The sequence below is a fragment of the Mesocricetus auratus genome, unplaced genomic scaffold (assembly GCF_017639785.1).
Source record: "Mesocricetus auratus isolate SY011 unplaced genomic scaffold, BCM_Maur_2.0 Super-Scaffold_100714, whole genome shotgun sequence".
Lineage (NCBI taxonomy): Eukaryota > Metazoa > Chordata > Mammalia > Rodentia > Cricetidae > Mesocricetus > Mesocricetus auratus.
In genome coordinates this window covers 8,599,291-8,615,868 of record NW_024429270.1, presented here as the reverse complement: position 1 = coordinate 8,615,868, position 16,578 = coordinate 8,599,291, and the positions used below count along the sequence as shown (strand labels likewise).

Genomic DNA, 16,578 nt, shown 5'->3' with positions numbered 1-16,578 from the left:
GGAGTCATCATGTACAGACATCTTTTCTATGTTTAAAATGACTTGCAGGTAGTTCCCTCTTTCATAGGATTCAACTACAGTTAAATAATGCCTTTTTTTAATAGCCAGGAGAACCTAGTGAAGTATTATTGGCAAAATTTATTATTGGGGATCAACTCTGATACCATGCTAAAGGATTTAGGAGCAATTAATGTAATGTAATTTAATAATTTGCATAACTTTCTTTTTACATCTAGTCAATCATACTTTTATAATTTAGATTATTTTTAGCAACACTCCTTGAAGTGTTTGCTTACTACAGCAGTACAAGGTGGGCAAGTGGAATCAGAATCTAGCATTTCCTGCTTCAGACTTTCTTAGGATTTGAACCTGGGTTCAGGCACAGGAGGTGACTATATTCCCCATGGCCCATTATCTCAATTTGCATATTCCCACGCACAGTACCAGACATTTCTCATACAAAGCCACTTGCATATCTACCACAGCTGCGGACACTTCATAATTCCTAAGGGAAAGGAAAGAACAAAACTAAATTCCCTGGATTCAGAAAGAAAGGCAACGTGATTAAGATGCTTTGCTTGGGCTCTGTTACTGCCATTGTTGGAAGAAGCAATAGATCTGTCAAGTGCAATATTTAATAGTTCTGATTACCTGGTACCAGTCTTCTGGGACATTTACCATTTGCACCTAACTCTAAAACCTTTACTAAATCAAAAGTTTCCAGAGTGTATGGCTCAAGTTTCTCTTTTATCTCAAATGCTATCATTTTTTTCTCATCTAAAATTCACTGTGATGGTCCTAAAATAGAATATTTGATTTAGATTTTCCATGAAAACATTTAGTACGTTTCTTGGTTTTTACACTTTGCTGTGGATGAAGAGTATATAATATTATTGGGCATTAAATCTCTGGACAGCACAGACAATTTTACAGTAAGGGCTGTAGGCCTTTTCTGTATATTATAGTTTGTCTTTGTTTAATAAGAGGTCCCTGTGGACCATCTAATTCAACCTTATTTGTTTCAAAGAAAGTTTCTAGACCAGTACTGGCAATAGTCTTTGAGAAACTACCATGCTATCATGATTTCAGGTAATTATGGGGGTCTTTAAGAAGTAGTAGACTTGGTCCTTTTCATTTACAAAAGAAAACATGTCCCTGGTATTTCATTCTTTATTTAATAGGCAGTAGCTTTCTTTAAACACTGGCATATTCATATAGAGTATGTTAATCAGAAAATCTTAGCTCCATAACAAAATGTATTAGAAAACAATCATTTGCAGAAGGAAGCATTTATGATGACAAGACATGTTGGCTTAAGGTGGACAAGTCAGGAGCATCATAGTGAAAGGGAGTGGCAGAGAAATGCTGTTCATCTTGTGACAGTCAGGAAGTAGACATATGAGCAAGAAGGTGGCCAAGACGAAATATTTCTCTAAGAAAATATCGCACATTTTGTATCCCCACATCTACTAATTCACAGTAACCCATTCAATTTTCATTCCACCAGTGAATTAATCTGTTATCTGAAGCAGAAATGTTATGATTCCATTGCTTTTATCTGCCTGGATCTACAATCAAGGACTATGCCACCTACACATGAGCATTCGAGGTATACATCATATCCAAGCCATAGCACAAAGGTGGATATGCATTCTAATTTCACAACACCAGTAGAAATGGACATAGATGGGGCTGTTTGGCAATGCAATTCCTGGATGAACAGCATCTATATCCTCTAGAAGTAGGGTAGAGGCATGTATTTTTTTTTATTTCATGTTCTAATTTTTGGGACTCGCAAATCCTTAGTGTCATTATTAAACGTCAGGGAATAGAAGTACAGCTCAGTGGTGGAGAACTTGCCTAGCATATGGGGTGCTCTGGGTACAATCTCAAGCATTATGAAAAGAAAATACATCCAGAAAACTGGAGGTTTTTGATGTTTCAGAACCATTGGTCTAAAGTATAATTTTAAGGTCTTCAGAGCAAGCCTCCATTTATTAAGTTGTCTACTTCATCTATGTCTGTCATAGGAGAGGCATCACCTTCTTCCATACCACAATTTCTGTTAGAGAATCCTCCTGAATTTATACCCTTGTAAGAAATTTTAGAATCAATGTCACAAGCAAATACTACCTTTAAAATAGGTAATGGCTCTACTCTGAGAAAGTAATGGCTTGTTCTCCTAAAAGCAGCATCAAAATAGCATGACAAGACCTGTTGGGCCTTAAATTAGATGGCAGGTTTCTAAGTTAAAGCTAATTGAGTTGAATCTTGGTTTTGACATTTACCAGCTGTGGAGCTTTTAGGAAAGTTAAAGAATATCCAGGCACTATATATATATATATATATATATATATATATATATATATATATATGAAAAGGAATAATAATGGTACCTTTTTCTCACATGGCAATTTTGAACATTAAACAAGACAACAAATGGAAAATGCTTTTAAGGACCCAGTAATCAGAAAGGCCTAAAAGAATGTTATAAGACATGTAACTGAAGAGAGGCACTGCCATACTTAGACCCTGGCTTTCCTCATTCTAAGTAGGGAGTGAATGTGGTATCTAAAAGATGATGAATTTCAGCAGCTAAATGGAACAGAGTGTATCTCAGTAAGAACAGAGACTAAGACATTTCTCTGAAAGAGGGAGAGTTTGCTGCCAAAAGCCCCATGCAAAAGATCCAGTCACTCGGCTAACTTATATAGCAGGTAAACAGAGCTGGTACAGGGGGAATGGATGGTGCTTGGGTTCTCTGACTTCAGGGATCCTGCACTTCTCATTCTGTTATGCAGAACAATATTATTAAGCTATGCAGCTTAACTACAAGTGACTTTTTGTCTCCTGATCGCTACACATCAGCATCAGAGGTTAAAACTGATTTCTTTACCATCTATAGAAAAATATGGAGGAAAAGGTGTATTTATATAAATCATTAATGACAATTTTGTAATTCTTTACCTATATGTCAATTAATTTTTAGCCAAAGTGAGAAGAAAAGCCTGTTATTTTGTAGTTTAACTATGTTTTTTAAATTGTAATAGTATTTTCAACCATTGTTCCAGTTTGCTTTTCTATTGCTGCAATAAATACCATGATCGAAAGCAAGTGCGAGAAGGAACCAGTTTAAGGTGCATGGAAACAAGACAAAACGGAAGGTCCAGGCAGGAGCCTGAGGCAGGAATTGAAACAGATATCAATATGATTACTGCTTACAGGGATTGCTTCCCTGCTCACTCTGCCCACCTTTCTACAGATTCCAGACCTACATGCCTAGGGGTGGTACCATCCACAGCAGGCTGGCTCCCTCCACAATAATTAGCAATCTAGAGGATTCCTACAGACATGCACAAAGGCCAGTCTGATGGAGGTGATTCTTCAATTGAAAGACCCTCTTTCCAGGTATACGAAGTTGACAACAAAGAGCAAATATTACAACTACCTGTTTGTTAGAGAAATAATACAGAAAACACTGAGAAAATTGTTAAGCGAAATGACTTACTACCAGGTGGACATCCTCAAGCTACTATCACCTTGCCAGACCATCAGGTCCATCTCTTCTGAATCCTTCTATTTGTACGAGGGTTTCTGTTCTTTTCACATATGCAGTGATCACCCCGTCACTGTCCATGCATGTCTTTTCCAGATGCTACAGCTCAGAATGTCCTTTTTTATCTCCAGATGGATCTTTTTAATTAAACTTAATATACAAGTGCCCTCATTAACCCTCTCATTGAAGAAATACTATTACTTACCATATAGTCCAAGGGTTCTCACATTCAGCATTATAGACTTTTTGAGCGGGAAAATGCTATACCGTGAGGGACTATCCTGTATATTGTGAATGATTATTTGCTTCTCCGGTCTCTACTATTTGAATCTAGTATTGCTTCCTTCCTAGTTGTGACAATCAAAAGTATCTGTAGACACTGCAAAATATCTCTCATGGAACAAAATTGTTTCCACTTAAGAACAGTTGTTGTATATTGTCCATCCTGTACTCTTAATTTTCTGAAAATTGGATCACAAAACTGAGTCTTACTTTATATCCGTTTTATTTATTTACAATTGCTTTCATTGATAAGACTATTTCTTAAGTAGCTTTGGGGACTTTACTCTAGAAGCAGAAAAATTCTTGTACTTTCTCCTGTTGTCATATAGCAACCAGATACACCTGCCACTTAGGACTCTTGTAAGGAGATAGTTTGGAAGATGCTGTCTTTCCAATTTTATCATTCTTTTGTTACTCATGTGTCAGAATATTTTTGTCAGCAAAAGTGGTGTGTCAACTAGTAATCAGGATGATTTGAATAGAAAAGATAAGAGTTCTAGAAGCTTAAGAGCAACTTCTAAGTTACTCAAAAAGAAGAATACAGAATGCTGGGTTATCTCATCTGACTTACCCAGCACCCACTTTTCAGAATTTGTTTTTGAGTTCAAGGTTGTTTACTACAAATCCACTTTTTTTCTAAGGCATTGCACTGATTGTCCAAATTTAGGCGGCATAGATTCAAGGCACAGTGAGAGAAAACTTTGTCACCCTTCATTAGACTGTGTAAGGGAAGGGAGTGGATACAGACTTATGTTGCGGACTATGGTGAATGTCACGCTGAGGCTGGTGAATGTGGGAGTGTTGACTCAATGAGGAGATGGACAGACTTTGCCCCATTTTTCTGCTAAGGTGGTTCTTCCTTCCAAGCTAAAGAAAAGTATGTCATGGGGCAAAGACGGGATAGTTAGTTACTAGGTTTATGATATCCAAAGGAAAAGGCTTGTGCTGCTAGCTTGTGATATGATCATCTCCTCAGGCATGGTCAGATATTGCATGGCACTTATTCTAATCAGCTGTTTCCACTCCTGCAATATGGGGCTTACTGGTTTACCCAGGCCTTCCAGAGAGATTACTGTTTAGCCAGGGAGGAATGCCCTAAGCTGAGCTCCACATTTGGTTAGATTTTATGTTGCCACAGGCAAAACTTTAATTATCACAAACCTGAAAACAAATCTCCAGAAAATATGTGGTTGGGCGAGGTGCTCTGTGGTTCTTTCTTGGGATCAAGAGCTCCTGACAATAGCCTCTGAGTGGGACTTCACCCAGGTGGGAGGTGTGTAGGGAGAAGAGATCCTGGGGCTCCACTGAAAAGAACAGGACCAGTCATCTTCAGATACTCCTCTCCACTCAGGCATGTGATGGAGGCTCTGCATAGCATTTTCTTAAAGGCACTCTGTGCTGAGATCACAAATCACCCTACATTTATGGCACAGGTTGATTTCAGGACACATCAATATGTGTTACTATATGGTTCCTTGAAAGCTTTATTTTAGAATATAACCAGAGGAAACACTTTTGAGTTAGATAATGTCGTTACTGTTTGTTCAAGACAGAAAAATAATCCTCATGTTTACTTTGGGTTATTTGAAGCATTGCTATGGAAAGCTAGCAACACTGTTTCAGAGACAGCCTAAAGTAAGTTAGTGTTTTAATGAATACAATTGCATAGACATGGGTGCCAGAGGCCACCTAGGTATTCTATGTAAGTCAGCAATTGATTGTTATTGCATTGACTGACTTGTCGAGAGACTACTTTTAACTTTTCATACCCGTTTCTGAAATAGATGGTTTAACTATTAAAGAGAAATATTTAAATTCTAAAGATATTCTATTTACATCTATGTGCAATTTTCTGTCAAGATACAAATCAAAGAATGAACATTTGAGCAATACTTTTTATCCTCTTTTATTTCACATGCTGATTTATATTCATTCAAAATTAGAATTACTTTAGAATCACATTACTTCAGGTTTTCCCTTTTCTCACTCAACACTGCCTATGCTCCTCCCTCCAGCCCTTCACATGTCTGTCTTTCCCACTACCTTCAAGTTTTCTTTCTTTCTTTCTTTCCTTTCTTCCTTCTTAGGTTCTTTTCTTCTTCTTAGGTTTCTGTGCCTATTACCATGATGAGAAAGGAATTGTAAAATACATTTAATTATACTTCTGGAGGTACAATAATTAAAACATCATTTCTGGAAAATATTCTTCAATGTGTACATAGAATTGTGAAACCTACCTCTTTTGACCCAGCGATTTCTGTCCTTAGCAAATGTTTTAAAAGAATGAGCAGGAGTGAGGACAGAGATTAATATACAAAACATTTGCTGCGTTGTTACTTATAATAGCAAAATTTAGAAACTACCCAATGCCTTATAGTAACGAGTTGAATGGTTCTGTAGTTTGTTGTTCTGAAAGGCAATTAAACAATCATTAGAAGCGGGGTTCCAAAAGATTTTTGAGAACTGGTGCATGAAATGCCCAGGGTGCTTATTCAGTCAGGTACAATAGATGGAGAAAAATCTCAGTTGTGTTTAAAAAATAGCAAATAAAAAACAGTGAAAAGAAATGTGTGTGTTCTCATTTACCCATTTTATTTTCTAAAATTTTGACACTGAGTATGTATTAATGGGTAATATTAACAATATGTATAAATAAAACCTAAAAAATCCTGTTGATACAAATAGCAACAGGTGAGATGAGAGACATCAGCTGAGGAAAGAGAGGTGTCCAGGCATTCATTCTATTAATTCTTTACAAAGAAACAGAAATGGGGAGAAGAAATGGGTGACAGTTAAGAATTCTCATGTGATTTTTTTTCTAATAGACAAGGAAGATAGTTGTTTCAAAACCTTCAGGAAAATAGACTGTGCAAGTGACATCAGCATAAACACACCTGGATGGATCAAGGAATGAAGTTTATCAGCTGTGACTGGGGCATGGACTTTGCAGTGCCTAGGACTCAATCCAGTCAAGGAAGGCAGAGAAGCACCAGGGGCTGTGAAACATTTTATTTTCCAGTCATGCTAAGGGGGTTAAGCACAAAAAATATAATCAAAAAGACTAGGATACTATAGAATGGTGAATAGGAAACACATATTCAGGCATGTTATATTCAGGCAGACATTGCATTAATGTACAGGCCAAGGACATTATAAATTTTATTGTTACAATCAGAGGAACATCATACATGAAATATATATGTCAATATCGTTCTTAAAACGTCTTGATGACAGGCCAAAGTGTAATTGTTCAGAGGTATCCTGTTTGCCCAGTGCGCTCAGGGCAACACACACACACACACACACACACACACACACACACCACCCAGGGTAGGGGGAGACATCAAAGATTTTTCTGCTCAGAAAAATTCAAAGAAAATTATGTTCTGAAAAATAATGTACTTAAAAGACTATGTCCTCATGCACATAAATATTATTTTTTACCCTTGAAGGCTTTCTTTGGATAAATGTTTATGTTGGAGATACTTCCTGACCAACTACACATTGGTAAGTCTCCTCTTTCACCTGCAATTTGTCAGGAATTACACTTCAGTCCCAAATATCATGCAGATAGAAATCTATTACTGCAACCTTTGTATCACAGCACCTGATATGTAGTTAATTGCTAATTGTTTCCTGAATGGATTATGCAACATCTCATCGTGTAGAAGGTTTTGTCAAACTTCAAGAGTTGCCTTTCTAATTTTCGCTATGACTCAGGCAACTCACTTCTAGTGTAAGAATCGACACTTACATATTTGGCAAATATCATGCCGCTTCTCATATCCAAATTGACGTAGATTTTGACAATTGTTGTTAAGCTTAAAGACAAAGCAGCTGGGTCACAGCTTGTTTGACATCAGGCAGCTAGCTTCCTGGGCTGTGGTGTAGCCTCTGCTTCAAGGTCTCTCCTGCTTTCCACCCCGTTTCATTTTCTCCCTCCTGAAATGAAGATCTGGAATCATTCTGAGCTGTTGGTTCCAGGAGCCTATCCCAGGGTTCTTTATTTTCACCCTGCCTTTTGAATTGTGCTCTGAAGTCAATTGGCAAGCATTATCTGATCAATGCTTGATAACTTACCCATCAAAATCTCTCCTAGAATATGAACCTTCAATAGTGTGAGCTAGAGTATCTGTCACTTTATAACATTTCTGCAAAGTTGTCAGGTAAAACTCACTATAGGAGGAAAGAGTTGCACTATGTCTTAAAGCAAAAGGCTGTCCAGTCTACCGTGAGAATGGTATGCCACTGTCTCCTCTTTGATGCTGCCATCAGTGGTATAGGGGAATAAGCTTGGAGCCACAAGGAACATACATATCATACTTCAAGTGGAATGGATTGTGAGAGGTTGTGAGTGCAGCCAGTTCATACACACTTAATCACTTGTACCTTAACTGTTTTTCTCTACGTGGAAATAGCTACATGAGAACAAGAAACTGTAAAGTCTTGTGGATAAACACAGACACATGTTTAGTTTTCTCTGTTTTATCCTCAATATCAGAGAGAATACTTTTGATATTTCTGTATTGATAGAACATAGCAAATCTCCAAAAGGATGAATGAAAATGCCATCATTGGCTTTCTGAGTTATTGAATCTCATTAGGTGGTGTGAGAGGGTGCTAGAGATGGTGATTATAGTCCAGTTTCTGACACACAAACTATGCATCCATACTTTTTCATCTGCCTGATATTAACCACAAGGACAGTGTGCAGATGTATCCATGGCTCACAGAGACAAAGGTGTGATTCATTGTTAAAATCCACAAGCAAGGAAGACACTTCAGTGCCTTTTAGATGAACAGAACAGCATACCCCAAAATGTGTGATATAAGCCCTTAAACAGTTGTGAAATTTGTTTTTACTGAGTTCTGTGGATGTGTAATAGCTTAATATTCTATTTAAAAGGATTTCTTCCTTTAAGCATACTGTGCTGGATGTAAGTCCCACATGATGTTCTTTTTTACAAAATTGTGTAATTCATATTTTCATTGTCTTGACTATAAACAACACGTTAGGATATTGTGTGGATGAAATGAAACACTTGCTAATTTTAGTTTTCCTTTTCCTTTTTCTCAGTTGTCTGGGTGTCATTAGTGTTGCATCTAGTTAGATGAAGAAATATTATTTCGATTGGTTTAGTTATTCTCTCCATGTCAAAACTTCATTTTTTCTGCCACATGTACCTACAATAAAATGATTTTTTTCTTTTCTGGAGTTAAAAATGGAAGCTACACAAGTTATAGGTTTCTGCAAATAGTGCTCTCTGCTCCATTATCTCATTTTATCCATGTGTAATCATCTATAAAGATGCCCAAATCATTTTTTTCCTTAGATAAGAAAACTGACATTTGGGGAGATCAAGTGATTTTCCGGTGTTCATATGTGGAGTGGTAGAGCCAGAACTTAGACATGCTGGTATCTTTACGATTTTGTGACCTTTGCTTGAAGTATTTGCAGAAGGATGAAAACCAACAGGACCCACCCCATTCCTTAAAATAATTCCATATAATGGAAAGTGTATAAAGGATATGTGCCCAGGCAAATTTCAGCTCTATTTATTGTCAGATAATGTCCTACATGGTATGTGGTGAGTCAGACTATCTTAAGTCCCCATTGATCCTTCAGAGGAGAACTGTCTTTCCAAGTGTTTATAGGATTAGGAATTTTATGTCCCCAGAATGAACTGGATAAGGAGTGGGGGTGTTAGACCCTCTCCTGTCTCTTAGAGTCTACAATCTCCATTTTTCCCAGACTGGGATATGAGGTTATGCTAACTGGAGCTGTCTCTAAGTGAGTTTATGAGGAAAGATTTTCTTTCTGGTTTGTCAGCATCTTTGGGAAACAGAAAAGAAAATGCTAAGACAGCCATGCTCTTTTATGTGGGGATGCAGTTACTAGAAGAGGAGTTTGTAGGAGAGAAATCAAAGAAAATTGTCTTGAATTGGTATAAATGAAACCTGAGTTTAACAAGTGCTGGGGCCAGGAGGTGGGATTTGTGCTTCTCATACTGAGATGCAATTACCACACATGGAAGGGGTCTTTCACTCCTTGGCAAACTCTTGGAAGGTACAGGTGTAGGGATGTCGTTCAGCCTGGGTCTGAGTATTCACAGGTTCTGCTCCCCTGTAAAGGCAAAGCCATAAGGTGTCTGTTAATGCTACTGTTTTCAGGTCATACATCTCTTACCAAAAATAACCAGTTTTCTGTATCAGGCCATACCCCCAAATCAAGATGTATTGTATTCCAGTTAGCATGCATGGCAGACCATAGAGAAAGCCACCTTTCCTCTCTTATGGTTGTTCAGAAAAGTTGGTTAATTCTGTGAGGTCACCCTTTGGGAGAGGACTGGTGGCTCTGATACTGTCTTGTGTGTTTACTGCCTATACAGAGTGCTGCAGTCTCCTGGAAGCATCAGGCAATGCTTGTTTTGTCCAAGGAGATAAATCTTCAGGGCTGGATTGCCTGTCAGAGGTAGATTCTCCTGAAACACTCTTTTGGCTGTCCTGTGAAAGCCTGTGATTCACGGATCCTCGCCAAGGGATCATCATAAATCCTGTTTAGACAGAGAAACCCCTAATGAAAGAAGGGGTCTTTGCAGTGGCCCACAGCCTTGAACAACCATGTCAAGAAGAGGACTGTTTGTAACAATGCTTGAGTGGAGACTGAGAACTTGATTGCATGGGCTGGGACACAGATGGTCTTGTAAGTAGGATTTGATGAGGAGAGCCCCCTCACAACACAGGGCGGGTGGAAAGAGCCTTAGCACAGGATCATCCAAGAAGCCACTGTCACATGTGGGTTCTTCTAATCCTGTCTCAGAATTTCTACATCCTAGTTTTGAAATGAAAAATATTGACTGCTTCTCTGTACTTCTAAGTTGTGAAAATTAAGGTATGCCTCCAGTCATTTCTTTCAGCCCTTATTTTCCTGCCTTTTTCTTTTATTCAGCCAAGAGCCCATGCTGGCAATGATCACTACAAAATGGGGTGTGGAGATGCATTAGCAGCCACAGGAGTTTTTCTTTTCAGGGAGTCAGCCAGTTCAGATCTTCCCAGATCTAATCTATCACGTATAGTAGGATTCAGCTATGTGCTAGAGACAGTAGGATTTCAGGAGGAAGGCAGTGTAGTGTATATGTGTATGCTTGTGCTCAGGGACACTCCCTTTCCTTGTAGTATATTTCAGGTATGTGGATTTTAATACAAAATATTAACCACTTCTTCTGCTTTACGATGGGAGATTACACAATGCTTCTCTGCTCTGACAGTGTTTGCAGTACTTGGTATAATGATTATGAAGTATTAGTCAAGCTTTTCCTTTCTGTCAAAAACATTCCGTTTGCTTTGCTTGACTTTCCCTTTTTCTTACGACCAACTTTCATCTTTCTGCTTCTGTGTTTCTTTGTCATACAAATATCACAATCTGAGAAAGGGCTAGGACTTTGGAGAGGCTTCCCTGGGTGCCTCTCCTGGGGCAATTGGGGGGTGCTTTGGGGGAACTAATGTCATGTTCTTACATGTGAGCTATTTCACAGTAATAATTTTTATAAAGTGGACATTATTGGGATCGCATTCCGGGCTGCAAAAACAAAACCTAACACTGCATTTCAGAGAGGTCACCTGTCTGACATTGTGCAGCAAACAAGTGCTGGGGTCTCATCTGCACTTCAACTCTTGCTCTTCCAGGAGTCTTCCAGAAGGGCAGAAAGGCAGGGAAAGACATTTAATTAGGGTGTATGAAATGAGGGCGTATTTCATTTCTCCCATCAGCCATTCCTCCTCTTTAGATACTCCCTGATTTGATAATGTAAACTGATGCACAGCGCCTCCTCTGTGGCATTCCTACCTCCAATTCTGCAGCCAGGTGAAGAAAAAAAAAAAGAAAGTTAAATGAACTCCCCAATGGCAGCCGCCCAGCATCAGTGGGTATTTGCTTTATTCGATTTGTTGGATTTAGAACAAAACAAAACAGTAAATGTTCCCACCTCTGGGTCCAAGTACTTAAGTACAGATTTAACAAGAGTGGTTATATGAATAATGAAAGAGTTTGCACCTTGTCAGGAAGCAGCCCTGACATCAAAGAGGCACCAAAATGAAGCTACAATGCAAATTTCCTCCCAGCACCTCAGCTTCCTGAAAGGCCTTACTCTCTTGGAGTGTTGTGCCTGGACCATGAGCTTGCTTCCTGTCTCCTGGGGAGTGACCAGTTAGGCGGGACCTCTGGTCCCTGCCTAGACCGCCTAGGCTAGAATTTGTTTAACAATGCAGCCAGGAAACTACACAACTAAGTAACAGAAGCACCTCTCAGCAGAGGAGAGATAATCTGACACTCAGGGCCTGGATACTATGGGATGTGTGAGGCCTTGCTAGCCTTAGTAGGTATATGATTTAAGAAGGGAATACAGGCTGGGCAGTGGTGGTGCACGCCTTTAATCCCAGCACTCTGAAGGCAGAGGCAGGCAGATCTCTGTGACCTCAAGGCCAGCCTGGTTTATAGAGCAAGTTCTGGACAGCCAAAACTGTTCCACAGAGAAACCCTGTCTCCGGAAAAACAAAACAAAACAAACAAACAAAAAACCAAAAACAAAGAAAAAGACGGGGCTATAAAGTATAGTCATCAACATAAACAATATGTGAAAACTTTACATATATGCATTCAATAGACACACATTCACATGTTCTTAGACATCTGTCTTTCCCCTTCTGAATCCTTATGGGAAAAGGCAAGAGAAGTTGGTGGGGATGGGGAGAAATTTCTTTTCTTGTTTTCCTTATACCCTCTTAATTTTCAGCCAGTAAAACTTTACCTAGTCACATGCATTTTAAGCAGCATATCTGCCCACTGTTGGAATTTCAATAACTGGTTTGAAGAACTTAGAATGCTGATCTGAATTTGAAGGTCCAGGTTCAGCTCAGCCTGCTGGAGTCACACTAAGGATGGGACAGTGATCACAGAAGTGGGAAGCTTCAGGGAGCTTTACATGAGTACACCTCATCACTCAGCTCAGCCAGTTTCACAGGACTGCCTAAGTAACAGAGAACCAGTTAATCTGTTTCCACGCTAAGGAGGTGGAGACAGTTCTGAGGTTATCCAGTGAGTAATCTGAGGAGGGATTCAAACACCAAACACCAGCAGGTTACTCCAAATCTCCTTCCTACTCTTCAGTTCTTAACGATCTACAATCTACAAGGGAACTATGTCAAATAAACTTAATCCTATTCAAAATTCTAAAGCAAACACACTTTTTTTTCTTTCTGTGTTTGAGTACTGCATTGCTAAGTACCTTGTTGTTCTGAATATTGACTTCTGTTATTTCTAAGTTAAGTTATTCTTCAGAATAATGAAAGGAGAGCAATGCTTAATGGGAGGTCTGTTTGTGATTTTTGACAGCCGCTTTCCCGATAACTGAGTCGAGGTGGGGGATGGGGATTTCTTCAGTATGAGGAATATAGCTATTTCCAATCCTACAGCTTCTATGGGCTGGAGTCCCGTGTGCCAGGTGGGTCCCACACGCTGCTGCATCACTGTTTGCTTCTCAGCTGCCTCTTCTGCAACGGGCTACTGCGCTGGCCTCTCTGGCTTGTGTCTGTGTGGGACTCATTAGCAGTGGGTATGTGTCTCACACAGTGGTTCATTCACAGGCCTGCTAGCAGTGCCAGGGGCTGGGACGGCCTTTTAAGCCATTCTGGTGGGCTGCTATACAGAACAAAGCTGGGCTGAGCCCTCTCACAGCCCTATGGCCCTCTATTTCCACACGTGAGATCGCTGAGAAGGAAGTCTTTGCAACTCTCCTCCCCAGAGCTGGATCCTGATTCTCTAGGATGACTGTAAGTGGCAACAGTGCTGCTCGTGACCTTGTGATGGTAGAGTGAGTAGGCATTAGATTTATCAGGTCTGGACTTCCCATCTGCTAGCCAATGTGCAGGTGCCAGTCACCGTGCCCAGCACAGGCAGCTCAGATATGGAACAGTGGCTCGTAGATCCTGGCAGAAGGGAGCAGCTTTTGCAAGCTTTACTTTGGCATTGCTGTTTTATTTATGTCCTGCTTGTGTCATTGCAGCTGCCGGCTCAGCATCATTTCCCTATTTTCGGTCCTTTCTCGTTGGGTCATGATTGTCCCTTGATTCAGTTTGTTTTTACTCCACCTCGGTCACTGAAGCCAGAGCTGAGGCTGGGTTGGCCAGGATCATAGATCTTAGGCGCTTCAGAAAGTTTGTTCTGGTCTCTCTGTGAGTGAGATCGTGTGGACTGGGTACTATTGCCAGATTGCAGAGTCCAGGACACGTGCTTGGGGCACGGTTTCCACCTTCTGTCTTTGGTTGCCTCCTCATTAAATCTTTCTGGGCCTGTGGAGTTGACTAGCAATTGGTTTCTGACCTACTTACAGGGAGCCACTGTGTAACCCCTTGCTCCTCACATCCAATGGATCTCAATGCTTTGTTCTTTGTGACTCAAACTGGGCTTTGCCATTTCAGTGTCGTGTTTCAGCCGTTGAGTGTGTGCAGGAGGATGTGTGTATATGTACGATGTGAGCATGGAACAATATGCTTGTGCTTACACAAGCTGGGGGCTGGGGATGAGGGTGAGAGTGGGGGTAGGGATAGGGGTTTGGCATTCAGCTTCCAGAATGAAGCTGGCATTTTTACATTGCTGTGTCTCTGTGCAGAGCAATTAACAGACTCTCTGGTTTCTGAGTCCACCCTTCTTGCATTTTCCGCAGAGAACATTTTCCCTTGAGCACCGGTTCCCACAGCTGCCTGCCACCCACCTCTTGATTTCAACTCTGTTTGCCAGTCTTCTGCCAACGGACACCAGGGAGTTCCTCAAGGGATCCTTTGGACTGTCTGTTGAATGAATGAAGATTTCAGTTGGGACAGTTACAGAGGATAGCACTTGGCTCTAGTTGGTCTCTTTCTCAGGACAGCTGAGCTATGGGTGACTCACCTTTTTGGCTTTTGTTTATACTGAGTTCAACAAGCAAATGTGAGTTTGATTTGTTTAGCATCTCCCTGCATTTGGGATGCCTCGACATCATTTTTGTCACGTGATATAAAACTACTCTACAAACACACTGGATAAAGCAACAACCAAATTATTTTTCCATATTAATCTAATCATATGTATCTGATTGCCAATCAATGTAATAATCAGTATGAGTTTATCAGAACTAGCATTTATTTTCCCCTAAGTCTGACCTAAAGCAAAAACTGGGGAAGTGAAAGGGAAGTACATTCAGCCTCAGCAGGTGTGTCTACTGGTAATACTCTTCTTCTCATCTGTTTGACTCGAACATTTATGAAGAGTACATTGTGTGTTTAGGTTGGAACCGTGTGCTTTTAGTTTATGTTATTATATATTGTGCATCTTGAGTAATATGCCAAAGTCTTTCAGAAGAAGATTTACATGAGGAAGCTGACGTGTATTCAACTGAGTTGGGGTGATGCCCTCTCACACCCTCCCAGAGTAGCACATTTTCTGAGAAAACAGAGGCAATAGTTTCAGCCTAGGACTGGAGTCCCCAACTTCCCCCATAGCTGGGAGTCACTGACTAATACTCTCTGTATTCCTTCCTGTCCAGTGGTGTTACACAGCTGTTTTCTTTTAAGTGTAATGAGCATTGCTCAAGTTTTTCCCATGTTTCATGACTTCTGGTTTAGTCTGAATATATTGGGTAAAAATAAGTCTGTTGCCCCACAAAATAACCGAGCTTCAAGTTAGCAAAGACCTTCATCTTACTCCCCTAGTAATTTTGAAATATGAGAAAAGAGAGGATTGAAATCTTATACTGTTTGCCTGTGGTCATAGGACCTGGACTTGAATTCGATCACCCTTATCGAATTGGGTGGGTTACGATGTATTACTGAGTTTATTCTGAGACTAGATAGATCTCATGTGTTTCCGTTGGCAATGCTATCCAGGCTGCAGAAAGAGCAGCTAAAACTAGGTACAACAGAATCTCATTAGGTACAGGGGTCCAGTATTATCTGTCAGTGTGTCTCTCAACAGCCTCACACATGCAGCAAAGGTGGCCAGATAGATGGATGGATAACTTGGATGAAATGATGGGTCCTCCAGGGACATTCTTCTCATGTTCTCATCATCAGTGTGGTACTTGCTGACCTCCCTTCCTGGATTCTCCAAACACCAGAGAGTATTTTAGACCCAAATTGATGTTATCAATATTTAATTTGACACTTCGATGATTCAGGCATTTAGTGTTGTAAACTATTTTCCTGTTTCTATTTTGAAATAAATTGGCTTGTTCTTTTGGCAGTGTAGGTAGACCATTTCTTCCTGGCTGTTGGAGAAAGTGGTAGAAAAGGTTTAAGATCTCAGGACTGTAGTTCACTCTAGCTGTGGCCAATTCAAAGATCTGTCCTGCAAAAGAAATGTGCCATGTTACACATCGAGGTTAAGATCATGTAGCTTACAACGTTACACACCAATTCCTTTGACAGATAGTAACCTTAACATTGAGGAAGAAGAAAGAAAATTTCACTACATTTTATTCATGGACACTCATAAAATATCTTTTCCTTTTGGTATAAAACTTAGCATCATTTGAGTAGAAATTTTGCTATAGTGAACTAAACCAAAGTAGCCCTGTGTTTTTTCCATTTTGCTCTCCAGGTCATGGAAATTCCAAGGGTGGGAAAGACTTGCTACTACATGAAGTGTGTGGGCAGCACTTTACTTACATGTTCTCTTATTAAAACAAGGCAATTCTAATATTATGTAG

General features: G+C 39.9%; 1 protein-coding gene across 5 annotated transcripts in view; it reads left to right on the top strand.

Moving 5' to 3' along the window:
- Nucleotides 1-16,578, top strand: part of Cdh11 (cadherin 11) — a 158,278-nt gene that overhangs the window by 34,357 nt on the left and 107,343 nt on the right. Inside the window, exon 1 of one of the 5 annotated variants that reach the window (XM_013119493.3) lies at nucleotides 13,510-13,666. The exons of the other annotated variants lie outside the window; for them this stretch is intronic. The gene's annotated coding sequence lies outside the window, so the exon portion shown is untranslated. Of the gene's footprint in view, nucleotides 1-13,509; nucleotides 13,667-16,578 lie in introns of those variants that run through there. 5 annotated transcript variants of the gene reach the window in all.